Consider the following 26,895-nt stretch of genomic DNA (forward strand, 5'->3'; position numbering starts at 1 on the left):
GACCCAGGGCAAGGCACCCTCTAATCCCTAGCTTTCTTATCTGCCAAGTGAGTATAATACTGCATTGCATCCAACCTAAGTCACAATCAACTGTAAGATGCATCATTATTTTATGTATGCCTGAGAAAGAAAAAAAATATTGCCCATTATAATTGCAAGCTTGGAAGATGCACACTATATTGATTAGCTTTTGCTGCATAGCAAATCACCTTGAAACTTAGTGGCTTAGAACAGCAATCATTTATTAGCTCATGATTCTGTGGGTTGGCATTTGGGTTGGGTTCATCTGGGTGGTTCCTCTGCTGGTGTCTCCTGGGCTCTCTCCTACAGCCAGTCAGCTGGTGGATAAAGTGGGGCTGGATGGTCCAGAGTTGGCCTCACTCACACGTTTTATGGTTGTCAGGCTATTTGCTGAGGTCCCTTAGTTCTATTCCAAATGGCTACTCCTGTGAGCTAGTTCAAGCATGTTCAAACAGTGGTCTCAGGGCTCCAAGCTCAGCAAAGGGGACAAGCTCCAATGTACAATTACTTTTCAAACTTCTGCTTGCATCATGTTTGCTGCTGTTCCATTGGCCAAAGCAGGCCACGTGACCAAGTTAAGACTCTGTGTGGGAAAGGATTGATTACCCAAAGACATGGATACAAGGAGGGGAACTATGGTGGCCATATTGCAAACAATCTACCACACATCGTGATTCCAGAGATGTTAAAACATGGAAAAATATTCATCTAAGAATACACAAAATATAGTCACAGTGATGGATGCTAACTAGACTTACTATGGTGATCATTTTGCAATATATACTCATATCGAATCATTATATTGTACACCTGAAACTAACATAATGTTGTATGTCAATTATATCTCAACAAAGAGAAAAAAAAGGAGAAGAGAGAAGAAACATATTAGCTGAAGGGAACATAGAGTTTAAGAATATTTATTTTATTTTTAACTTTCTCTTATAAAGATGGGAGAAATTAGAGCATGTATAAACCTATAAGCTTTGAGTCAAGAGCCAACAAAATGGAAGAGATTGGAAATAAAATAGGAACAGGGATTGTTGGTGGAGGGAGACTCCAATGTTGGAGGAGATGGAAGGCAAATGTTTTTGAGAACAGGTAAAGCCATTAGTTTCTAGCGGAGGAAAAGACATTTTTCTGGGACTGGAGGGAGAGAGGTCTAAATGGATACTGATAAAGCTTGAAGATATTATAGTTGAAAGAGGAAAGAATCTTGCCCTCCACTCTTATGACTAAAGTAAATCCAATATTCTCCATTCTAAAGAGTGCATACTCACAATGCCTTTTCCATCTCTCCATTTCCTTCAGAGATTACAGTCCCGAAGTCCTTCTGTTTACACAGATGGAATAATGTTTTCACAGGGGAAATAATGCTTCTGTGAGTTTTAGCTAAAGAAATGGTTCCTTAGTCAATCTGCAAACATGGAAGACTGTCCAGTTCAATGGACAACAATGGTACATGTTGCTTTCCTTAAGGAGTTTCTACTCTTGAGCGTTGCTGACAGATCCACCATTTGAGCCCTCCATCTTTACGTGAACTTTAGTGAGTCAGCAGGTTTATAGAACAAAAGCTACCAATTCATAACACTACTGCTCTGAGAAACCGTGAATTTCTAGTTTAAAACCTAGAGTGTCACTTTAAACAGTTTAAGATGACAAGATGAAATATATCACCAAGAAAGCTCCTTTCAAGGTATTTAAATATTAATCACACCCCTGTCTTCCAAGCGTCCTGTTCTCTTTTCGTTCAGTAATCACTCATCTGACTTAATAGAGGAATATATAAGCCAATACTTTTGAAAGTGTGTTTTCTGTTTATTAGAAGAAAACTATAATTTCTTAAAAAATAAAATCCTATATCTGTGAGCGATAATGTGATAAGAAATAGATATATTTGGTCATTCAGAAGACCAAAGTATGTTTCTCAGATATATTTGGTCTTCATCCACAGTTCCTGACTCACAGCTCCCAAAACCCTTGGAATTTCCTGAAGAATAAGAGCAATGGGGATGTCTGTTATTAATATTTGGCCTCTTGTCCTCAGTTCCTGAAAACGCTTCAAGGCCATAAAAGTGAAATGAGTGCGCTTGAAATGCAGTGCCTTCGTTGTAGCAGGTTGTCATTTCTATGTCATTTACATTTCCTGTGGGCCTGGCTTTGGACTCCTTGACAGCAGATATTCTGCATCTGGACATCTTCCACCCGTGACAATACCGTGCCTGGCACTTGATACGTGTTACTTAATTGAACTGACATGGTGCCTCCAACAGAACTGCTCTGTCCCCTAGGTATAATCTTTCTTTCCTCTGGAGGTGCTCCCACAGCTCTCTATAATGTGTCTGGTACATGACTTGTCGTATTCAGTTGAGATTACTTGTTTGCATAACACGCACACACATAGAATTTGCCTAATTCACCTTTATGTTACACAGAGTCCCCCAGCACTATGCCTGGTGGTGGCGGTGAATACTCTACAAATACCTGTAAATGAATAAAAATAGCACTTCGAGTTTCCACTTCTCTTACACTCAGGAAGGCCTGTGGCCTAGAAATCCAGAGTAAAATTAGATTTAGTATTTAATTCATCAATAGTTGTTTCCCGTTCATTCCTACAGCCTGAGCTCCCCTGGTTTTCCTCTCCATTTCGGATCACAACGTAGCTACATCACCAGGTGCTCGAGAGGGAATTAATTGCAGGCCTGGTCCCCATCCCTGTGGCCTCTCTGACCCTCCCACCACCACCCAAGGACCTATTACGTGGCAGGCCCACAACACCCACCAGTATTTTAAGTTCTCTCAGTGATTAGAATGTGTCTACAAAAACCATGGGGAGTGCATGGGACTTGGGCCAGACCATTTGTCGCCCCATGCCCCTGGGGACAGGACATTGGTAACCTCCCTGGAGTTGGTACACCAGCTCAGCGTGATGTTGAAACTGGTGAGTGGAGCAACATGCAGGCTTCCTCCACTTCTGCTCTTGTCTTTTTCTTCCTCTCAATTGCACCAGGCAAACACCAGCCCAACCCCTGCGTGTGGCCACAGCCCACATCTTAGCCTTCGACGGGCCACAGACCGCCTTGAGAATCTGATGAAAGATACAGATCTTCACCTCATAAACGTTTCCTATGTACTTTCTATGGGTTTCCCCGAGTCCCTAGGTTAAGAGCCTCTGATTGAATAGAAAAGAGTATTAGATTTGGAGTTATAAAGATCTACATTCAAGGCCTGATTCTGCCTCTTACTAGGGTTAAAGAATGATTAAAGAAGACAATTTAGGTGATACAAACTTTAACACTTCATGAAGCGGACAGTCTCCATTCAGAGAACTGCAAAATGGGGTGGAAGGCAGGAAGCTTTTATAGGATAAAGAATAAAGAATAAGGAAGAGAAAAATAGAAAATGCCTGATTGGCTGGGGCCACATTGTCAAGTTTGATTGGGGTGAGAAGGAGCAAGGAAGTAAGCACAGAGCCCAGAGCGGGCTTGGCGTTTGGGGATTGGCTGACTGGATAGACCGCATTTCTGGTCAAGGGGAGCATCTCCAGGGACACAAAGGTTATCTACGTTTTTATTTGCTGATGGTGCACCCTGGGCAGGAGTGGCTCCATCTTGGGCCTAGAAAGTTATTTTAACACTGGTTGTGTGACTGATCTCTCTGAGCCTCAGTTTCCACATCTGAAAATGAAGCATAATTGTAGCCAGCACTGCAGGTTGTAAGGGGCCTGCCACATGACAGGTGTTGGTTCTAACTTCCCCATCCAAGCTCCCAGGTGTGTTGTAACCATTTTCAAGTGCCTGGTGCTATCGATTTGGCACATGTAGGCAGCAAAGTGTTGAAGTTTCATTCTAAGTTCAGGTCTTCATGCATTCACCTAAAAACATTTGTTGAGCATTTATGCTAGCCACAGTGGGAGGTGTTAGAGTATGCAGGTACATGTGTGTCTGTGTGTGTGTACACCTGTTCGTGAAGGGTGTACAGAGGGCCAGCAATGACAGCCTCATGACACAAGTGCCATCACTGCACAAATCAGTATCTAGCTGTCCCCAGCCGCACCTGGATTAATTGGTGACCCATCGAAAAATAATTGCTGTGTGTTTTTAAAATGGGAGCATTGCCACCATGGTAAATATGTTTATTAGCAAGGTTAAAAACAAAGTTGGTTTGGGGCCAGCTGTGGCATAATGGTTGGGTTCACACGCTCTGTTTCGGGGGCCCAGGTTCATGGGTTTGGATCCCGGGCACAGACCTACACCACTCGTCAGCCATGCTGTTGCAGTGACCCACATACAAAATAGAGGAAGATTGGCACAGGTGTTAGCTCAGGCCAAATCTTCCTCAGCAAAAAAAAGTTGTTTTTTGGTAAACCAAGCTGTCTCAATCCCAGAGTCATGACCTTGTCATGTCTCCCTGACGTGTGCTAGTGACACTGTTAGAGGATATTTCTTCTCTGAATCCCCGCACCTGGGCATGATAGGGCTTAGTAGGTGTTTAGTGAGTAAACACAGAAATGGTATGCTTGCTCTGTGACTCAGGGGAGGAGAGTGTGTGGGATTATGTTTCTGAAATTCATTTCTCCTTCAAATGACAGATACAGACAAAGACTAATGCCTTCTCTGACATCTTCCTATCAGGAGGAATCAACGTGGATGTTCCTTTCTTTCTTTCTTTCTTTCTTTTGTGAGGAAGATTAGCCCTGAGCTAACATCTGTTGCCAATCCTCCTCTTTTTGCTAAGGAAGATTGGCCCTGGGCTAACATCTGTGCCCATCTTCCTCCACTTTATATGGGACGCTGCCACAGCATGGCTTGACAAGCAGTGTGTCAGTGCACGCCCAGGATCTGAACCTACGGGCCCTGGGCCACCACAGCGGAGCACACAAACTTAACCACTGTGCCACCGGGCCAGTCCCTGATGTTCCTTTCTTTAACACATATGCATCATAGCGGGTTGCCTCTTCTCCATCATGTGCAGTTCAAAGGTCAACAGAAACAGGTCTTAAGGACAGCGGCTTTTGAAACCCAAGACGGATGCAGAAGGCCAAGCAGGAACATCTTGTCTTCCACAGCGAGGTGAGGCTTCATTGGGAGCATCACTCCTTAGGAGTAACCACTCCTTCCTAACCACTTCAAGAAGGCGCCCAAGCATACATGCCCATGGCAGTATAGGTTTCCCTGCCTACCTTTTTCACTGAAGATCCCATGTCTAGGACAGATTCAGGCCAGCATTGAAATCTGCCCAATCTTTCTATCTTTTGCCTTCTTGGTTCTTCTGCTACTTCACTAGAGAGTCTAAACACTGGGTTCTCCTCCAGGTTCCTGAGCCTGGAGATGTGACTGGCATTGGCAACGAAGGAGTGAGACAGGTTGTGATAATTTGGGGCCTCCAAGAAACAGCAGCCAAGAATTTGATTAGGTAGCTGGAGAAAGGTAGGATTGCCATCGGACTATAATACAAGTCTGAGTTTGAGAAGGAGAAGAAGGAAGGCGGGGTGGAAGATTTCTTGGCTCCCGTGCAGTCTAAGGAAAGTTCTGCAAGGCCAAAGGGAGTCCTGAGACTAAGTCACCAGTCAGAGGAGTCCCGTGTCTCCCAGGAAGGGGCCTGTTCCACACTGGAGCAGCCTGTGGGAAGGGTGACCTCAGCAAAGGCAGAGACGGATTTCAGAGCAGAGCACAGCAGCTGGTGCCCTGGCCCAATTATGCCCCCTGAAGTTGGAGGTCTGCGAGGTGTATTCTCATGGCCGCCCTCAGTCCCGTGTCCAGAAGGACTGAGGAACTATGACTCGAATATACAGCTGTGTATTGGGGGAGGGGAGGTTGGTGAGGGAAAAAAAAAAAGAGAGGAAGATTGGCAACAGATGTTAGCGTGAATATTTCCTGGCAAAAAAATAAAATAAAGTTAATATAAAATTATAGCCAAAAAAAGAGGAATCTGAACTTTAGGAACACAGTGGGAACAATCCATGGCAGTGGCAGGAGAAGAGGTTTAATGTAGTTGATTTTCTTTGGTCGTTGGTCGTTTGCTAGTCTCATCGCGATGGAAGCCACACAGTTTTTTGAAGGGAACCAGAGGCTGCCGGAGGTTTGGTTCTCCAGGCAGCAACCCAACACAAACCAAGGATCTGGGGATTAACGCACCATCCCAGTGGGACATACTTTTGAAGGATGTGCAATGTTCATTTACAAGTGTGACAAAAACTGGCAAGCAGGAAGCTTCTGTACTCACTGAGAGTAGCATGTTTGTCTCCAGGAGACGTTTCATTTTGAAGACATGTGGTACCACCCTCTTGCTGGAAACACTGCTTCCCCTGTTGAAACTTGCTAGGGCTTGTTGTTGGTTTGACTCCATTCAAAGCTTCTTTTGCTCTCAAGAATTTCACGAAGCCTTCTCACCAAGGGTACCCACACCAGAATGTCTAGGAAGAAATAGAGTTTCTTAATGCAATTTTCCCAAATGGAGCAGCATATTGTATGGGACAGGAATTCTGATGGTTGGTACTTCTGTACTTGGTCACAGAGAGTCAGGTAATCAGTCAACGGGATCAAACCCCGGAAATTCTGCTGAGTGAGCTTGACCTAGCAGTTATGGACCATGAAAGATGGTGTGACTGCAAAGGATGTCATTGTGAGAGTGGAATTCGTGATCTGATACCAGGTTCTGTCATTGATGCCACACTGTTCAATACTTGTGGGTATTCAGTGAATGGAAAGAAATCAGAGGGAACTTACTGGACTATTCACATCACTCCAGAACTAGAATTTTTTTGTTAGCTTTGAAACAAAGAAATCAGAACCTCCTAGGATGACTTGATCAGAAAAGTTGTGAAAGTCTTCAAGCCAGGAAAATTTGTGACCACCCGGTGTGTAAATCAGAGTTCTAAATGTTGCACAGTGCTTTTTTCACTCCAGAAAACAAATGGTTTGAAACGTCTTGATTGCCAGAATGCTATGTTCAATGATTACGATTTTGTTTTTACCGATTTTGCTAAGAAGCAGCAACAGCAGCAGAGATGATGAAGAAAAATGAAGGAAAAACACAAAAAGAGAACATACATAGAAGGTGGTGGTGGCTGCTTTTTAGATATTGATACTTGGGGTCATGCTTTTCATAACCACCAGCTTGTAGTTGCAGAAAGTGCTAGATGTAATAATATCGTAATCATTTTGAATTGTATGCATTATTATATCAAGGAGTTAGATATCTTGCAGGAATACCATCTTCAGTGTTTAGGTATCCTATGTCACTCTTGCTGTGAAATCGAAGTGCATGCAGAAAAAACTTTTTACTATATGAAACTTGACAACACTTGTGAAAACAATTCAATTTGGTTTATGTAGTGTAATATTTCTCCAAGTCTCATCCAAAATTCCCTACAGACAAGGCTTTTGTCCTCGTTAGGTGTTGGCCTCAGCCTAACCATCTGGGACTGTTCTATTAAATTGCTGCCAGGATTTTACATCCAGTTACCTCCACTTTCTAGAATGTATTCTCTACTAATGTTATTGAAACTAATTTGTACTTTATGAGGATGTTTTTTGCAACAGCAATTAAAGGTATTCTTCTACAAGTCAAGTCCTTTTAAGAAAATGATTGTGGTTATCCATTTTTTGTATTACTGTTTTAACATTATGGCTTCCTGCACATCTGTTCCTGTAATTGATTTCGTTCCTCACCAGGGTGTCTCAAGAAAGCGATACACTGTTACACTGTGGGTTTATGCTAATCTTATACCCCAGAGAGGGAAGAAGAATGGACCCTGAACTTAATTTTCTTTTAAGGTCAAGGGAGTTTGGTCTCTTTTTATTGGCATGGGCTCTTCCGGGAGATAGTGACAAAAATAAACTTCTTGTGTTTGTTAGCAAGGAAGGTACATAGATTGATATTAGTATATGTTGGCAGAACTGTATGGGAAGTGTGTGCCATTCTGTGCTCCTTAGTAAATGAGATTAGCTTCTTGTGAGTACCATGCCTTCACTGATGTGCTAAGTAGTAGTATCAAAGAATTGTTATCATTACGTTTATCAGCAAGGAGATTTAAGATAAAGGTTGCATTGGATTCAATAAGTCACGTCAGCTCGGATCATTCACGTTAACTTTTATTTTAGCAGCTATTTCCACTAATTTCGATTAATATACCAAAAACTTTGGTTCAAAGCAGAATCAATGTCTTTGGCATCTTCTGACGTGTGATGGATGTGATGGTGTTCTGACTTCATCTCCTCCTGTTACTGGTGTTTCTTTCACCATGGTTTCATAGGCTCAAGTGAATGACTGCCCATAATGACAACATTTCAGGTTATTCAGACCTACACAGTGAAGCAGAATGCTATCTATAAAACTTAATGCACAAAATTCCAAAATGGTCAGTGGGGAATGACTAGAAATACAAGCTTTCAAGAGCTGGCATCTTTTAGATATATTTGCAAATACCATGAGATTTAAGCAGCTGGGAAAACAGCAAAGTTGACTAAATTTTGTATTTCTTCCTGTCCTCAGGAAATTTTTTTGATCCCTTCTGGAATGATGCAGTGATGTTTTTGCTCCTTCTGTATTTATAAACGAAACACTTTTTTTAGCGTTTCTAAACATAAAATCTACTTAGTTTGAAATCAAGTGATTGGAACACTTTTGGCTTTTATTTTAAGCACATTGTTGATTCAAAGTTTATAGAAGAAGCTTTCAATCAATGGATTAGTTGGATTCTGTAACTGGCACACAGTACCTAATGTTTCAGTGCTGTTTTGAGGACCCATGCTCAAAGTGGATTTTGTTCTTAAACGGTGTCCCAGTAGATTTGATGACATTTGTTGGCTTGAGGTCTGATTTTTTTTTCTAATAGATTTAAGATTTCTATAGAACGTTGAAAAACTGCACAAATTTATGTGAAACAAAGCCTAGGAAAATAAAAACTGTAGATTGACTATTAATCTAAATTAATCTTAGTATGTATCATAGAGGAGGGAAAATTTTGGTTCCATAATTTCTCTCTTCATTGTGTTGAACTTAAACCAGTTGAAATGTATTTCTATATCACAATTTAAGCTTCAATAAAAGTTTGCTTAGTTCATTGCCTAGTGACAAGACAAAAACCCCAGATAATTTCAGTATATATGACACAACCACCTTTCAAATAGGCAAAGCAAATACTATTCTTATTTTGCAGATGAGGAGACAAAACTCAGAGAGATGGAGTAGAAAGGTGGATTTGCTGTGAATTTAATGAAGCTTTATCTTCAGAGCTCCTCATTAGCACTGACACCTTCTTCCAAGGCCCTACGAGGGGCCCAGAATCATGGTCACGTGGTCATATGTTGTGTAAATTTTCAGAGGTAGGTATCTTGCAATTGGTTAAGCTTACGGTACTTTTTTTTCATCATTATATTTCCATTTCTGTGTAGACTACATCATGTTCACCACCCAAAGACGTTACCATCCATCACTGTACACATGTACTGTACTTTTTAACCCCAAACTGACTCTCTCCCACACTTCCCAATTTCTGGTCATGTTAGCATACTTCTCAAATTCTCCTAAATTTGTCTCCTTGGGCTTTCCTTTTCCTTTGTCCCTTACCTCAGTCATCAAGTCCTGTGGACTCATCTTGACCATGTTTGTAAATTCATTCCTACCTGGTCTCTCCTTATCCCAAGAATCCCAAGCCATCCCATTACATGTCTCCAGGGAATAGTCTGTTAGCTGTTTTGTCTTCCTTAAACACATTGTTTAACACATTGTTTCAGTTACATTGGTAATAATAATATCATACATTAAATGCTTACTATATCAAGTGTTTTAGTAGAAGCTTTAAACACATTACCTCATTTAGCTCTTTCAACCCTATAAATTAATGCTACTGTTACATTCTACAGATGAGGAAACTAAATCTCAGCAAGTTTATGTTTCTCAGAGTCATACAGCTAACACAGAATATGGCCTTGAACTCATATCTTGCCTAACTCCAAAGTTTGTCATGCTATGTATGCGCTGAAAAATCTACAACAGTCTCCTGTTACTTATCAGGTCAAATCTAGCATCCTTGTTCAACATCCAGTGTCTCCATAATCTAGCTTCCTCCATCTGCCTAGGTTACTGCCTTCTACTCTCCAGAGTGGTATCCTTCTTCTTAATTGCCCCTGCCTTCCTATGTAGTGGGTGGAGCACAGACATTGAATTATGATTCTGACATTTAGTGCTTCTCTAAATTTGAGTTCTCTTATTTGTAAAATACCCACCTCATAATCCCAGGATTGCTGTAAATTGGATTAGATATTACAAATGGAAATGGCCTGGCATGATGCAAGGCACATAATAGGTGCATAATAAATAGACTCCGCTGTGACTGTTACTATTATTTCTGCCTCTGTGCCTTTGTTCATGATATTTCCCATGTATGAAATGCTTGTTGTTTCTATTGCTCTAGCCTAACAGTTCTTGAAGGCCAAATCCCGTCTTTATTAAACCTTCCCCTTTATTCCAGCACACATTGATCTCTCCCCTCTACAATTATGAATGCACTTTTTATAATGACTAGATAACTGGTATTATATACTACCTTATTCTCAAATGGTTTCATGTAAATAAATCTGACACATTACTTGTGAACTCACTTGTATTTCTTCTGTTCTCATCTTTCTGTTCTCATCTCAAAGCTCCTGGCAACGTGCACCAGAGTGATTTGTTAATTGACTGATGGAGAAATTTAAACATTACGAGAAGTTTGAGAGAAAAAAGAACAAATTGGATATTATCTTGTTTGATTTGATTTAGCAACCAATGGTTTCTGTTTAGATTATCCTGCAAGAGGCCTGAACCAGGAGGGGAGGTTCAGAAAAATAGTTGGTGCCAACTGCGGTACAGGGAAAGAGCAACAGTAGATCTCTGTATTATTGAGCACTTACTTTAAAATTCTTTCTCTTAAAGAAGAGATAGATCCAAGAGGAAATGACTTGAGATCCATTTTCAGGGAACGGTACTGAAAGAGACACAAATGGTGTCTCTTGGTTGGGTGAAGATGTAGCGGGCTGGAAATAATGCAGGGGGGATCCAGGGCATTCATGTTTGCAAATGACATAGAAAAAACAGGAAGCACATTTAAACAGAAAAACAGGAGGTTACATTAAAGAAGTGAGATTGTGGCTGATGCAAGAGTAAAAGGAAAAGCCTTAAATGAACTCAGACCCAGGAAATTGGGTCATGGAAAGCCAGAAGCATTGCTTAACTAGCTACTAATGAAGGAAATTAGATAAACATACTATTTTGAAAGAAACCAGATTATGTTTATGAATGATCTGAAAGAAGTGTAAAGGGCCAGATAGGGATGCTTTCTTTTGGTTGCTGAGATTGAGTCACACCAGAGAGCCCATTTTGCTGTATTCATGAATTGCCAAAATAGGGAGAGCTCTTGATAGGCTTATGAACTCTGATGGGTGGGACTGGCCACTGTAGATGGACAAAAGTAAATTGAAAGGAGAGTATGTATTCATGGCTTTCAACCTCCTTCTTATTCTGCTCAGGGGATGTCGATTATATTACTTACAGTGAAGGCGGAGTAAGCGGTAGGAGTGTCATCCATCGCTTGTAGGGCACCATCTTTGACCACTTGTGCAACAAGGCTACTTACTCTAAAGACCCTGCAAGTCTCTAACTTGTTCAACCTAAAGGATAAGAGGAATGTATTAGCCAGGTCTGCTAACTGCTATATCAAACAATCCCAGAACTCTAATGGCTCACCTCATAGTCCCATCAGGTGTCACAGGTGGCCTTCCACATAATAATTCAGGGACACAGCTCCTCTCATGCAGTTCTGCCATCTTCAACACCAGGTTTCAAGATCATCCAATTAGCAATTGGGGGAAGTGAAAAGAGAACTCGCTTAGCCCCTAAGTGGCAGTATCACTTCCACTATATTCCATTCTTGTATGGCCTCACCTAGATGCAACGGTGACTGGGAAATTAATTTGACTGTGTTCCTATGAGGGTGCTATAGGCTTGGTGAGTCGATCTCTGTGGAGGAAAATACAGGAGTGGGTTGGATAAAAAAAAAAAATCCAGGCAATGATTCATATTCTTCTACCAATCAACATGCCTATAAACATGGAATGATTTAACTTTCTGTTTCAAACAGATGTTTTGGGTTGTGTTGACCCAAAAAGCATATGAGATCCATATGAATGGATCCATAAAAGCATTTGAGTAAATGACAATTGTGAAAATTTATTTGTTGAATGTATGCTTTACTAAGTTAATGAAGCTTCTATAGTGATACGGTGGGAGCTAATTCTGCCCCACCAAGAAATAAAGAAATAAAAGGAAATCCAACAAGCAGAAATGAGAAAGGAACTATGAAAATTAATCATTTAGCCACCAATTACAGCATATACTGAGCGACAAAAAATACAGAACATTGAAATAGTTGAAATCCAGTGACTTCAAAGCTCCATAACAGCATCAAGGTGACATTTCATCTTAAAGGTTTATTGTCATTGTTTTAGGTCTCCAAACCACTTTCAGATTGAAGGAAATTATCATGCTTTTCCTGCAAGTAGCCTACGTACAAAGTTGAGGTGCTTTACAGAACTTTTAAGGGTAGATTTGAGATTTTAAAAAAAGACCATTAAGATTTAGCTTACGTAGATAGAAAAGGTCATTCTCAAGCAATTGCACGAGGGATATGAGTTGGAAATAAAGACTAGAGCTCTTTATCCACGGTGGAGAAAGTTTTCAGAATCTCCTCCTGGAAGACAGGCAGACTTACTTGAAGACATTAGCCCGATAACCATGTTTTTTCCCTCAGAGTCCTCAGGTAAGAGAAAAGATGTCTCAGCTCTAAATTCACAGAGTTTTATGGTAGAAAGATGTCATCAAATTAATGCCTATCTTAACTAGAAGGAGGTAAAGTCTCCAAGCAGTAAAATGATTTGCCCAAGGTCACAGGTGGAATGGATAGTCCAATTCTATTCCATAAAGAGACACTAGCAATCCTGTGGTTGTATTGAAATTGAAGCTACTTGGACGCAAAATATCATAGGTCCTTCGACAAAATGGGTGGTGGGAAGTAAAAAAGAAGGAGGGCCCAAGTTTCTGAAGCAGTGGGTAAAGAACGAGTCTGTAAATTAGGTGGGCAAGGCCTGGGACTGGGGGACACAGGCAGCCTTCCAGTGTTCAGGAGCCAAGAGGATGAGGCACTGTTCCCTGAAGTCTGTCTGTTTACAGCAGGAAATGACACTGTGGGTCAGCTCAAGCCCTAGAGGTGAAGCCAGGCTGGGTGCTAAGGCCACTGACAACTGAACTGAGATTCAGAATCAGGCCGGACCCCCATGACCTGGAGACTCAACAGGGCAACAGATCAGACCTACGGAGGGACTGCCCAGCTAGAGATGAGCAAAGGGAGAGAGAGGATGATTCTGGAAGCTGCCGGATCTGACAGAAAGCAAGGTCCCTCGGAGAGTCACCTGGGCCAAGCAATTGTGGCCAGATCACAGTCTGGTCTAGGCTGGTGGCCCTTTCTTGATCCCCACTAAGTATGTGAGGCAGGGTGAAGAGACTCACGTTTTGCATCTGTGGCATCCAGGACTGGCTCTGGGGCTGGTAGTATGAGTGAATGTCACTGGGACTTGATTAGGAGGCCAAGGCCCCTGGAAGCAGTACAGATTAAGTGGAAATGTGGCAGATTAAGTGGAAATGAACAGACCCAGCAGCTCTGTGTCTCCCAAAGGTCCTAGAATGGTCCTCTCAAAACCTGGAATCTCAACTCAGCTTTGTCTCTTATTGGTTGCTTGCCCCCGGCCAAATTGTATATCTAGGTTGCAGCTTCTTCCTTTTAAAGGGGGAAATAACATAACTGATAAATAGGGACACTGAATCTCAGTCAGCTTGTGATTTGCAAAAGTTCGGTCTTTGAGAAAATGGTTGGGTTGCTGGAAGGTGAGAGGGGCTGAGGCACATGGAAGTGCTCTCAGAGCTGGACAGTGCTGGGCAAGTGGGGGTGGAGAGGGGATGTACAAATGAGGCCGCTGGGGGCTTTTTACATTGCAAAGCCCTGAGATGATTCTCAGTTTTGCTCTGTCATAAGAGGAGCCAAAAATTAGCAACCATTTCTTGATGGAGAGGTGCTGAGCCAGTAAGTCTACTAACGTCTGCCTGATATTTTCAGATCAGCTCTGAGTCTCTAGAAGACGTTTAATGGCCTATTGTAAGTAGAGAGAGGGCCAAAACACTTATGCAAAAGTTATTGCAGGACTATTTTTAAAGCAATAAAATCCTGACACCAGAAAAGCTAAGCTCTTAATCTTTTTGAACATTGGTATAAACTACCACCAGAATGGGATAGAGTGAGCAGGATTAACAGAGTAACTGCAGTCTGGATGCTTCTGGAAGCCACAAAGCCCAAAACATAATAGGAAGAAGGATGGTAGACTGAACAGATACCACAGGTCTCTCTCATTCCTGAATTTCTAATTCTCTCTCACCCCCTCATCCATCATCATCAGACCCATTCCTCTCTGTGTTGATGGGGTATGAGTCTACACCAAGGGAGAAAGTCCATCTCAAGCCAATATTGCTTTTCATAATTGTTTCCCTCCTTCCACTTATGTTTTTTCCCACATATAAAAATAGAATACTCATTGGAAAGGATTTAGAAAACATAGAAAGAGTCAAAAAAGAAAGAATTTCTTATAATCTCAATATCTGTTACCCTTGCACTAGAGTAAGGGGCCATTTGTCTTGTTTACCAAACTCTATCCTCAGAATCTAGAAGAGTAACTGACACACAGTAGGCATTCAATACACCTTTTTTGTACAAATCAATCCATATTTTTTGAATGAATCAGTCAATATCCAGAGATGTCTTAATATCTGATTATACATTAGCCTATATTTCAAAGCATGTATTTTTGTCAACTTGTGTATTTTTAATTGTGGTAAAATACACCTAACGTAATTTATCACTTTAACCAATTTTAAGTCTACAATTCAGTGGCATTAAGTACATTCACAGTGTTGTGCAATCGTCACTGCTATCCATTTCCAGAACTTTTTCATCATCTCAAACTGAAACTCTGTACCCATTAAGCAATAACTCCCCATCATTCCTCCTCCATCTTCTGATAACCTCTATTCTACTTTCTGTTTCTGTGAATTTACATGTTCAAGGTCCTCATATAAATGGAATCATACAGTATTTGTCCCTTTGTGTCTGGTTTATTTCACTTGGCATAATATTTTCAATGTTCATCCATGTTGTAGCATGTTTCAGAATTTAATTTCTTTTTAAGGCAGAATACTATTCCATTGTGTATATACCACATTTTGTTTATTCATCTAGTGATGGACATTTGAGTTTTTCCAGTATTTACAGTTTTGCATCTCTTTTTTTTCACTTTGTAATATCTCATGAGCATTCTCTATTTTGTTTTATATTTCTTATTATATATAATATATATTATAAATATATTTACATATATTATAACTACATAATAAATACAGTTATTATAATTATTATGTATATTTACCCATTTTATTGTTTTATTTTTTTGTGACACATTTTATCTGACTGAGCAACAGCTTCCCTAAAGGTGTACAACAGGTTATGTTTGAACATTTATGTTATCTCAGACTTTTGCCATGGCAAGTAAGGCTGCAACACCCTTCGACACAAGGCTTTGTCCAAGTGTGTGACTGATATTCTTGTTTTCTAAGGCTAGATTCCTAGAAGGTGAATTACCGTGATGACTATGTTATCTAAACTACTCTTGTTGTTTTCTTTCCAATTTGCTTGTTAAATGGCTTTCCAGAAAGGTGCACGGTGCTTCCAGTTGTGCAGGAGAAAGTTTATTATATCCTCTCCAACACTGAGCGCTGTCATTTGAAATGTCCTTGCCAATTTGATTGATGAAAATGGTATCTTGTTGACTTATTTTGCATTTGACGGTTACTTAATCTTGCTCAGACATATTCTCTAATATCTCCATGTTTCTTCACAGCAGCTCTTGTGACACCAGCAGTAGAGGAATCAGTGACAATGGGGGTAAGGGGGGTGGGCAGGGTGAAAGGTGACGGAGCAGGTGGAGGGTGGGAGGTGGGGACTAGCTAGCTGTATGTATGATTATGTGGGGCTCTGATAAGTTAGAGTCCCCCTGCATTTATAATGTACTGGGTGCCTACTAAGCTCAGCCCTCTGCTATAGTCACTGTCATTACAAGCTGAATCCTTCTCTCGGTCTCTAGGGCTCACAGGCTGACTGCAGCTCATCTACAGATTCAAATAATTTCTATACAGTTCCTTTGGCTTACCACCAATAGGTGTTATTATTTTCTTTTTGCAGATGAGAAAATCAAGACTCAAATAGATTAAGGAACTTGTCAAGGAAACTCAAGTGGTAAGCAGTAAATCCAAGATTTGAGCTATCTGACTATAAAGCTATGCCTTTTCTATTCCATCCACTTATAAAAAGCTTCATATACTTGAAAAGTACTGTTAATTTGCACCAGGTATATAGAAAAGAATATTGATTTCTTTCACTTTACTTGGGGGTATCTCTTTTATAGCATCTTTTATATCAATCAATGAAGTGCCCAAGTGAATTGATAAGTGTTGGAATTTGCTATGTTTAATCTTTTAATGTTAAGAGCACGGTGGAAGGCAGCAAGAACACCAGCATCGAATCCTGGCTCTGCTGCTTGCTGTTTGCTAGTTTTTACGTTGAGCAGGTCCCTTTACCTCCCCAAGCCTTGGTTATAAACAACGTCTTAGTTCACAGAGTTGTGAAGATTAAATGAGACAATATATGTAACTGAATCCAGCAAAGTATCTGGCATGCATTGTGACCAATAAAATTTTTTAAAGGCCATGGTGAGATGGCTTTTGGCAAAAGGAAACGAATTGGGGACAATTCAGGGGAAAGGGAAACAATGCATTTAATGCTATTCTACATCTGTAAGGAAAAGGAAGGTTTATTTTTCTTTAACCTTTTATTGAAGTATGACGCAAATACAGAAGAATGAGCATATCATCATTGTACGGCTCAATGAATTATCCCAAGCAATCAAACTCATGTAATCACCTCCCAGAACAAGGAATGGAACATTCCCAGCAACATGGAAGCCCCCTTTGTTTCTCCTCCCAATCATTTTCCTCTCACTCCTTCCCAACAGTAACCACTTTCTTGATGTTTAACACCAATGGATAGAGTTTTGCCCATTTTATGTAAACGAAACTTGACCCCTACCTCATACCGCACACAAAACATAAAGCTTCTAAAAGAACATGGATGACTCTCACAAGCATAATTTTCAGTGAAAAAAAAAAGTCATTCAGAGAAGAATATCATTTACATAATATTGAGTCTTTTGAGTAACAGAAATTCTTAATATTAATGTAGCCATATTTGTCAATCTTTTCCTTTACAGTAATGCTTTGTGTCTTGTTTAAGAAAGACTTCCCTACCTCAAGATCATGAAAACATTATCCTGTTCTTTTAGATGTTTTATAGGTGGTATGAGGTAGGGGTTGTTTCATTTTTTTCCCTATATAGATAGCCAATTGACTTAGTATATTTATTAAAAAGATTTTCCTTCCCTCTGCAGTGGCATTTCAGACAGGAATCAAATGTCCATGTATGTGCTGGAGTGTTTCTGGATTTTCCATTCTGTTTCATCGGTCATTTGACTGTTCTTACACCAATACCACATTGTCCTAATTATGGTATTTTTATAAGTTTTCACATCTAGTAGGGTAACTCCTGTTTGTGGCCCTTTGACTTTCCCTGTAAACTTTAGATTCACCTTGTCAATTACTACAAAAAGTAAACTGAGGACTGTTTTGAGTCTATAGATCAATTCCTAGAGGTTGACATATTCTATATTACAATAGAGAATCTGCTAATCTGTGAACATAATATAACCTTTCACTTATTATGGTTTTCTCTCAATAATATTTTACAGTTTTCGCTCTAGAGGTCTTGCATATCTTTTGTTAGGTTTGTTTCTGCATATTTGATAGTTTTTTGTATTATTATAAATAGCATATTTTTAAATTTTTATTTTTTGCTTGTTTTGGGGATAGAAAGATAGAATTGATTTTGTGTATTGGTGTATCCAGCAACCTTGCTAACTAAACTCACTAATTAAGATTAATAATTTATCTGTAGATTCTTCTGGATAGTCTGTGTACATCACCAAATTGCCTGTGAATAGGTGCAGTTTTAGTCCTTGTGTTCATATTCTTATACTTGTTTTTTTATCTTCCTTATCAAATTGGCTAGGACATTCTTGTTTCATTCCCAATTCCAGAAGGAAAGTTTTCAACATTTAATCATGTTTGTGTCCATTTTTTATAGGTGCATTTTATCAGATTCAAGCAGTTCTATTTATATTTGCTAAAAGTTCTAATCATGAATATGCATCGAGTTTTGTCAAATTCTTTTTCAGCATTTTCAGCATAGAAGGTAATATGATGTTTTCCCCTTTATTGAGTTAATGTGGCCAATTTCATTTTTTTCTCACATCAAACCATTTTTTCCGTTGTTCCAAAAGTGATGGTTCATTTTATTTCACTCTGATGCAAAACCAAAGATTCTCCTACGGCACAGAGACGGATATATTAAAAGGTCACAAAAAGTGCTGTGGGACTTGCAGGATGTGATGCGCAAACTGGAGGATTAGGTCATTTCCTTTATAACGTGACCCTCCATTGTCGCTGAGAAACACATGTGAAATATGACTGCAGAACTGAACTGCAACGTGGCACAAACACAACTTCCGGGCATGCCTTCAAGCACCTCCCTTAGGAGGGACTTGCGATCTCTAGACTTCAGCATAGGGAGGATTACAAGTTTTTTGAAGAATAAAATGTTCACATTTTTGAAATTTCACAGAAGAACTTTAAGGCCAAATCATAGTGAGTTCATTTCTCTTCACCTCCAGGGACAAATCTAATGCTTTACTCAAAACCACATTAAGCTTCACATTCAATCTCAACCCGACCTTGTGACTTCCTGCGTTCAGGTTCTTTCCATTGGTTAAAGCTGATAGGGTCAGTTTGACTCTTGGTCGAAGGTCTGAGTATAACCCTGTCCAATCAGGTTGGCATTATTTACTTTGGCAGATAGAGAAGTTCTACAAGCCAGCTTGTATTTAGCAGTGATGTCAAAATGGGTGTTGTTACTGCCAGCTGTCTAAGCAAGGTTTATTAACACTTCAATTTTCTAATTAATCTTCTCGTAAGCGGAACCTCCACATTCAGTGCCCTCCTTCACATGAATGTGCAGCTGGAAGTATGCAGCCTTGTGACCCAAGGCAAAATTACTCTGTGACAATTTGGATTTGGCTGTGTCAAAACTCATCTGATAGCCAGGAGGCCAACCTTCAACGGCCAACAAAACCCAGCCATAGATGGTTGGTCCAGAAAAATCTATATCAACATTACTGCCAAGACTGAAACAATCTGGTTTATAGGAGGCCTTCAATTTCCCACTCTTGTTTCCTGTGTGTTGGTACAAATATAGTGTCAAGGGTCTGTTCCAACCCTTCAGCCAACTTATTCTCCAAAGTGATTTCTGTCCCAAGATAGATGGAATGTCTGCATTCCATTTTTGGGTGAAGGTGTTCATAGTTATATCTTATATTTGGTCTCTAGGTTGCCTGATACTTTCCCTGTATCAATGTAAGTATAACCGTAAGTAGAAAATTCCACTTCACTACAAGACTTGGTTCTCAGATCTATTCTGACTATACTAAACCCACATCCTCTGTTGAAGACATCCTTGGTCGCCTTTCCTAGGTCACAGTAAATTGGCGTGGTACACCCATCTCCAACTAGAGGGCCTGTTTCCATTCTGCCAGAGCAACCTAAATGCTAAACCATTTTTGTATTCTTGACATGGCCCAATTTGGTCACAATGTATTCATCAGACATTGCTGGTTTTGCTTTGCTAATAGTTAGTTTAAGTTTGTTTTTTTTTTTTACATTAATGTAAAACATTAGGTTATAGTAGCCTGCCATTGTCGTTTCTTACAGTGTTCTTGTCTGGTTTTGGTATCAAGGTAACACTGGCCTCAGAAAACAAGATGGGAAGTGTTCTTACTTTTTCCATTCTCTGGAAAAGTTTTTGTACAATTGGCATTATTTCTTTCTTAAATATTTGGTAAAATTCACCAGTGCAGTCGTATGGATCTGGAGTTTTCTTTATGGAAAGTTTAAAATTATGCATTCTATTTCTTTGATTGTAGAGATTGTAGAGATTTTCTTGTGTCATTTTAGGTAAATTGTGCTTTTCTAAGAAATTGTCCATTTCGTCTAAAATTTTAGTCATTCACATAACCTTGGTTATAATATCCTCTTACAATATTGCAAATATTTGTAGGATCTGTAACAGTGCCCCCTCTTTCATTCTTAATATTGGTTATTTTTACCTTCTCTCTTTTTGACCCATCCCACCAGGGATTTGTGACTTTTTTAATCTTGCAAAGAACCAACTTCTTGTTTTGTTAAGCCTGTCTATTATATATTTGTTTTATATTCCATTTAGTTAGTTTTATATTCCATTTATCTTCAAATGATCTTTTCATAATTTATTTCTAATTTAATCCCACTATTGCCAGACAACAAATACTGCTTAATTTCAATCCTTTGATATCTGTTGAGATTTGATTTAGACCCAGCATGTGGTAATTATTATAAATATTACAAGTGTACTTTAAAAAATGAAATCCATAGTGTTAAAAATTCTTTATATATCAATCAGGTCAAATTTGTTAATTGTGAAGTTCAAATCTGTATTTTTTGGCCTCCTTAATGAGAGAGGTATGTTAAAATTTAACACTATGATTGTAGATTTATCTCTTTCTCCTGTGGTTAGGTTAATTTTTGCCTTACACATTTTGAGTCTATGTTATTATGTGCATACATTTTTAGAATCACTATATCTTTCTGGTAAATTAAACTGTTTATTAATATGAAATATTCCTCTATATCTCTAGTAATTATTTTTTCCTTAAAGTCTACTTTGTGTGATTTTAAAATAATAACCCTGGCTTTTTTTTGGTTAGTGTTTGCTTGGTATATATATTTTTAATTACCTTACTTTCAATATTTCTGTATCCTTATCTTTGTTATATGTTTCTTATAAGCAGCATATAGTTGTTCGTTTTCTTAATTAGATCTACTATCCTACCATTTGCTTTCTAGTTGTCTCACATGTTCTATATTTCTTTTCTTACTGTCTTTCAAATTTATTATCTGTTTTTACTATTCCATGTTCCCATTTATCATTTTGGTATTTACAAATTATTTTACTATTCTTTTAGTAGTCTATATATTACTATATCTACTACCCTAGGTATTACTATATATATATTCATCAGCATTAAATACAAATACTTTTACCTCTTCCTGGGCAATGCTAGGACCTTGTAGCACTTTAACTGCATTTACCATTTTGCCCAACTTAGATGCTATTTTTTCATATTTTTTGTAAATTTAATTAATTTTATTAAGATAGAGTTGACACTCAATAAAATATATCCATTTTAAGTGTACTGTTTGATGAATTTTGACAAATGTGTACTCATGTAACCATCAAGTTATCAAACATTTACCCTACCCTGAAAACATTGACCTTACCGTATTCTTTCATGTTGTCAGTTCCTCCACCTCCAAGCAACCACTGATCTGCTTTCTGTTGTTATAGATTCTTTTTGTACTCTTTTGTGTTTGACTTCTTTAACTCAGCATAATGTTTTGAAATTCATTCATGTTGTTGGAGATATCAGTAGTGCACTACTATGTACAGTAGGGTTCACTACTACATATAGCTGAGCAATATTCTATTGTGTTGATATTCTACAACTTGTTTATACATTTACCATCTGATAGACATTAGAATTGCTAGGTCACGTGTAAGCACGTTTAACTTTTTAAGAAACTACCAAATTGTTTCACACAGTGGTTTTGCCATGTATTTTGATTCTTATAAGACTTTATTATCATGATTTCAATCATCAATAATCACTTATATTTCCCTTTGTGTTTATCTTTTATTTTCTCTTCACTTCTTTTGCATCTCTAAGCTGCTATGTGAATCATTGTCTTTCTGCCTGAAGAACATCTTTAAGTATTTTTGTTAGGGCTGGTTTTCTGATGATGAATTCTCTCCATTTTTGTTTCTCTGAAAAATGTATTTATTTCACCTAGATTTTGAAGGATATTTTTTTTTTTTGAAGGATATTTTTGATAGTATTGAATTATAGATCTCAATTATAGTCTTTCAGTGTTTTGAAGATATCATTCCATTATCTCCTGGCTTTTATAGTTTTTATTGGAAAGTAAACAGTCTTATTGTTGCTACTTTGAAGGTAATCTTTCTTCTTTTGTTAGTTACTTTTAAGACCTTTGTGCACTTCATTCTCAGCAATTCTCCTTTGGTGTGCTTAGGTGTACTTCTTGAATCAGTAGTTTGATATCATCCATCTGTTTTGAAAAATTCTCAATTGCTATCTTGGCAAATATTGGTTCTTGTCCAATTCTCTCTTTCTTCTCTTTCTGGACACCAATTACTCATGTTATAAAACTTTTCACTGTATCCTCTATGTTTCTTAGTCTTTTTTCTGCATTTATTATCCCTTTGTCTCTCTGTGCTTTTATTTTGGATATTTATTATTGACCTTTCAGTTTACTCATTCTCTCTCCAGCTGTTAAACCCATTATCAAACTTTTCTATTCTAGAAATTTCATTTTAAAAATCATTTCCAGTTTTCTCTGTAAATTCTCAGTTTTGTCTTTTATTTCTGTGAACATATTAAGTACAGTCATTTTAAGGTCTGTGTCTGATATCTGGATAATTCTAAGTCTATTTTTATTGTATTCCCCCCCTACTTGGTTATCTGTCACAATAACTTGTCTCTTTATATTCCTGATTATTTTTTTAATGAGTATCAGGTATTATATATGAAAAATTGTAGAGATAAATTGAAGTCTAAGATGATGGTAGAGAGAATTTTTAGTAGAGAGAATTTTTGTTTTTCTTGTTAGTAATTAGGGATTCCAGTCAACCCAGATAACTTTAATCTAATCAGGGATTGAGATTATTTGAAGCTGGCTTTAGTCTCTCTGAAGGTCAGTCCATTTATAGTTCACTCCTAGTCCTACAGTGTAGCCTTGTAGCTTATCCAAAGTTTAGAGGGTTACTGGGATCCTTTTCTTTGGTATTTTATGAACTCTGGCTTTTTCTCCATAACTTCATGAATTGGCGAGTACCTCTGCTGAGCCCCTCAGCCTCTCTGCTGCCCCTCCTGGAAGCTCCAGAGACCCCAGTACCACGCTCATCTCTCTGTGGTTCCTTCTTTTCTAAGATCTTGGCTCTTTGATTCTTCGTGAACTTCTCAATTCCCTGAAGGCTTCAAACATTTAAAAACATAATTGGTCAGCTTTTTTAGTTCTCAGCAAGAGGCTTAATCTGAATTACTTAGACGCCCACAAGCAGAAGTGGAACTCCCAGGAACGAAAATGTTTAGGTATAAATGGAAAGGATCAGAGTGAAGAAAAAGGCAGACCACAAAATAAAATATGAGACATCGTGTGTACACAAACATAAATATGAAGAATATGAAATGAACAGTAGAAATGAAACATAGTTATAGCCTCTTAATATTCTCCAATATCTCTTTATTTTCAACTTTCCCTATATAATTATTATACCCTATGACTAATCATCTCCTCACTTTGGTATATTTGCCTGCGAAGTGAAAGGAAATTTGTTATATAAACCCAAATTGTGGATTTATTGGTGAGACTATATAGGAAATTTAGAGGGGGAAAAAGAAATGATACACACTGCAGTTACTTAGGTAATAAAACAAGAAAATAAGATGCAATTGGTCAATCAATTGTTAGAGACAAAAGTCGCCATTCAAAAAGGTATTTGATTAAAAATGTGAGGATGTTAAAGACTTAAAATATAAAAATTAGGATAACTGTATGGTTGTTATGGGGGGGGAGAAAGCCAAACTAAGAGCAGAGTGGTACCAAAACAAAAGCCTAGAAAGAAAAAAAATCTTAAAAGAAAGTTTATCACCAACAAATATAATAGAAAATGAAGAGACGGTAAAATAGGAGTTAAGGAAAGAAAAGTTCTTAAACAGAAAACTCCTTTAAATATAAATTTTTTTTTGAAAAATCAGTTTTGCGTAAGTTCATCTATCATTTCCTGCCTCAGTAGTTACAATGCTTTTCATATATTTCAAGAATGTTTGTTACTTTAGGACTTTATAATCAGTTCTCTAGGATCACCACTTTGAACCATAATCTTTATTGAACAGATGGAAATATAAAATGTGTATGGAAATAAGATGAATCTACACAGACTCAATTTATCCTGGACCTTGTTTTTGGAATAAATTCCTGATATAATTTTTGTTTTCCTCATACTGGTTCTTTTTCATGAAAATCTACTTACAAAAGGGTTCCAGTAAAGTGGTTAATCGAGGATTTGAAATGAAAGTACAACCGTCAGAGTTGCAGCAATTCAGTACCACGGTACCAAATCAGAAGACGCATTTATTTACGGAGGAGAGGAAAGGAAACAGAATTACTGAGGATGGAGTTAGAAGCAGTTGAACAAACGTCATACCTTGAAGTTGTTCCTTGGTTATTATGACAAGAAAATATGCTGAATGATAGTGAAAGCAAAACTAGCCAACCAAGGGTAGGACTTAAGAGTATCATAATTAGTATACTTGAGAATGAAAGTATACACCAAGTATAGCACTACAGGTGCTCAAGCTTGGTACATTCTAGAAGTCAACATGCAGCATAAGATGCTAGATAGACATAAAAACATTGAGCTCTTTCAGTCTTGCTTTTATAATTGAAGCTTGATAATATGGAGAGTATATTACAAAAAAATATATAGTATTGTAGAACACAAACCTGGTGTATGAAAACTGAAAACTAGGTCTAGAGAGACTGTGTTCACACAAGCCGTTAAAATATGAGTGAAAATGCGTAGATGACACTCTCAAAATGGGATAGATTTTTCTTAATCTGACCTTCTGTCTCAGGCTGTCTTCTTGTGGATTTCTTTTCACTTATTATTATGAAATGGTTTGATGAAAACATCCACTGTATTGATCCAGAAATCTTCCTCTTGTTTTCAATTATCCTAAGTTGTCTCCAGTTATCTCAAAGAATGGTATGAAATCCTCAAACCAATAAATTAATAGTTTTAATTTATTTTAGTTAAAAACTAAATATATGACAGAAGGGATTTTTGGAGATCACATGGGGTGTTGTAAAATCAAACAATCTAAGAAAGCATCCTTTCTAAAAAGTCTGGTAGTCATTGCATTATCTAGAGTATGTCTAAAAATACTAGATAATTTCCATATGTATGTCTCAAGGTGGCATGAAGCTGCACCGTAACAAAAAAACCAACGAATTGAGTGAAAAAGTCACGGTTCAAGGATACATAATCAAAACAATTGGTTGATTTATTCTTTTTGCTTTTCATCAAGTTGAGTCATGTGCCACCTGTAAAGCTATCGTCTCTCAAGTTCCCACTTATCTTCTCTGCTCTGCTTTGTAACCCTGGGGCTGGGACCCAACACACATGTTTTCCTTTGCGGCTGGCTCGCTTTTGGACTGCCAATAGAGCACTATAGGAAGACGGGTAGGAGGGAAGAAGGAAAGGGACGTGCTCCTTTTGGTGGCTTCCGTTGGGCTTGCTTCCTGTTTCCTTCCTGTTTGCTTTGTACCCACTGCAGGTGTACCTCTCGTTCCAGAGGCAGCAGTTTGCAGTTCTCCCACTCATCAGAGAACCTGCCTCGTTGTGCTCCTTCACATACACTGGCACTAGCCAGTGGCCTCTTGTCCTCAGAGGTCTAGGTTTCTGTTCTGGGGCCCCCTTTTCCAAGCTTCTAAATTTTCAACATTCCAACATCTCCCCTTTATTGGAACCCTAGGGGAGGTTGCTGCTTCCCGCAGTTGTTGATTCAGTCTATAAAATATGATACCTTAGTGTTCCATTTTTGCCTTGTCAGTTACTCTGATGAGTAGAATAATGACCCCCAAAGATATCCACGTCCTAATACCTGAAACCTGTGAATACATTACCTTACATGGCAAAAGGAACTTTGCAGTTAAGTTAAGGATCTTGAAATGGGAAGATTATCCCGGATTATCTGCGTGGGCCCAATGTAATCACAAGGGTCCTTATGAGAAGGGACCAGAGGATCAGAGTCAGAGAAGATGTGACAACAGAAGCAGAGGTTGGAGTGATGTGGGGCCAGTAAGACAAGAAATGCAGGTGTCCTCTCAATGCTGGAAAAGGCAAGGAAACAGATTGTCCCCTCTTGCCTCCAAAAGGAACACAATTCTGTTGACATCCTGATTTTAGCCCAGTGAAACTGATTTCGGACTTCTGACCTCCAGAACTGTAAGGTAACAAATCTGTGTTGTCTTAAGCCACTAAATACGTGGTAATTCATTACAGCAGCAATAAGAAGCTATTACAGTTCCTTAGTTGATAATACTTTATGTTAAATTCTGTCTGTTAACATAACTGCTGTGGTTTGTGTATCCTGACTTTGTCTGATTCAAGTGGCATCTGTGTATCTAGTTCTGTACTATTAAAAGGTTAAGTACTGTGCAGTCATTCATTTACTTCAAATTCTCAGGTCTCAGTCGTATCTTCTAAGGTGAACATTAGTTTGTGAGGACGTACTTAGTATGGAATATTTTACAAATAATCTTCTTATTTGTAAAATTTCGTCCTTCTTGTTAAGGCCAACTTTACATTTTAGAATGTAACATTAAAGTATATGAACTAAATTCGAAGTTAAAAAAAAGACACAAATATCAATTTGTAAGGTTGTCACGACCATC

General features: G+C 38.5%; 2 pseudogenes; one reads left to right on the plus strand and one right to left on the minus strand.

Annotated features, from left to right (window-relative positions):
• The first annotated feature begins 6,054 nt into the window (after positions 1 to 6,054).
• LOC131393873 (S-adenosylmethionine decarboxylase proenzyme-like) lies at positions 6,055 to 7,031 on the plus strand (annotated as a pseudogene).
• Positions 7,032 to 18,899: 11,868 nt separating this feature from the next.
• LOC131393874 (voltage-dependent anion-selective channel protein 3-like) lies at positions 18,900 to 19,851 on the minus strand (annotated as a pseudogene).
• Positions 19,852 to 26,895: the final 7,044 nt, after the last annotated feature.

The sequence above is a fragment of the Diceros bicornis genome, chromosome 29, assembly GCF_020826845.1.
Source record: "Diceros bicornis minor isolate mBicDic1 chromosome 29, mDicBic1.mat.cur, whole genome shotgun sequence".
Taxonomy (NCBI): domain Eukaryota; kingdom Metazoa; phylum Chordata; class Mammalia; order Perissodactyla; family Rhinocerotidae; genus Diceros; species Diceros bicornis.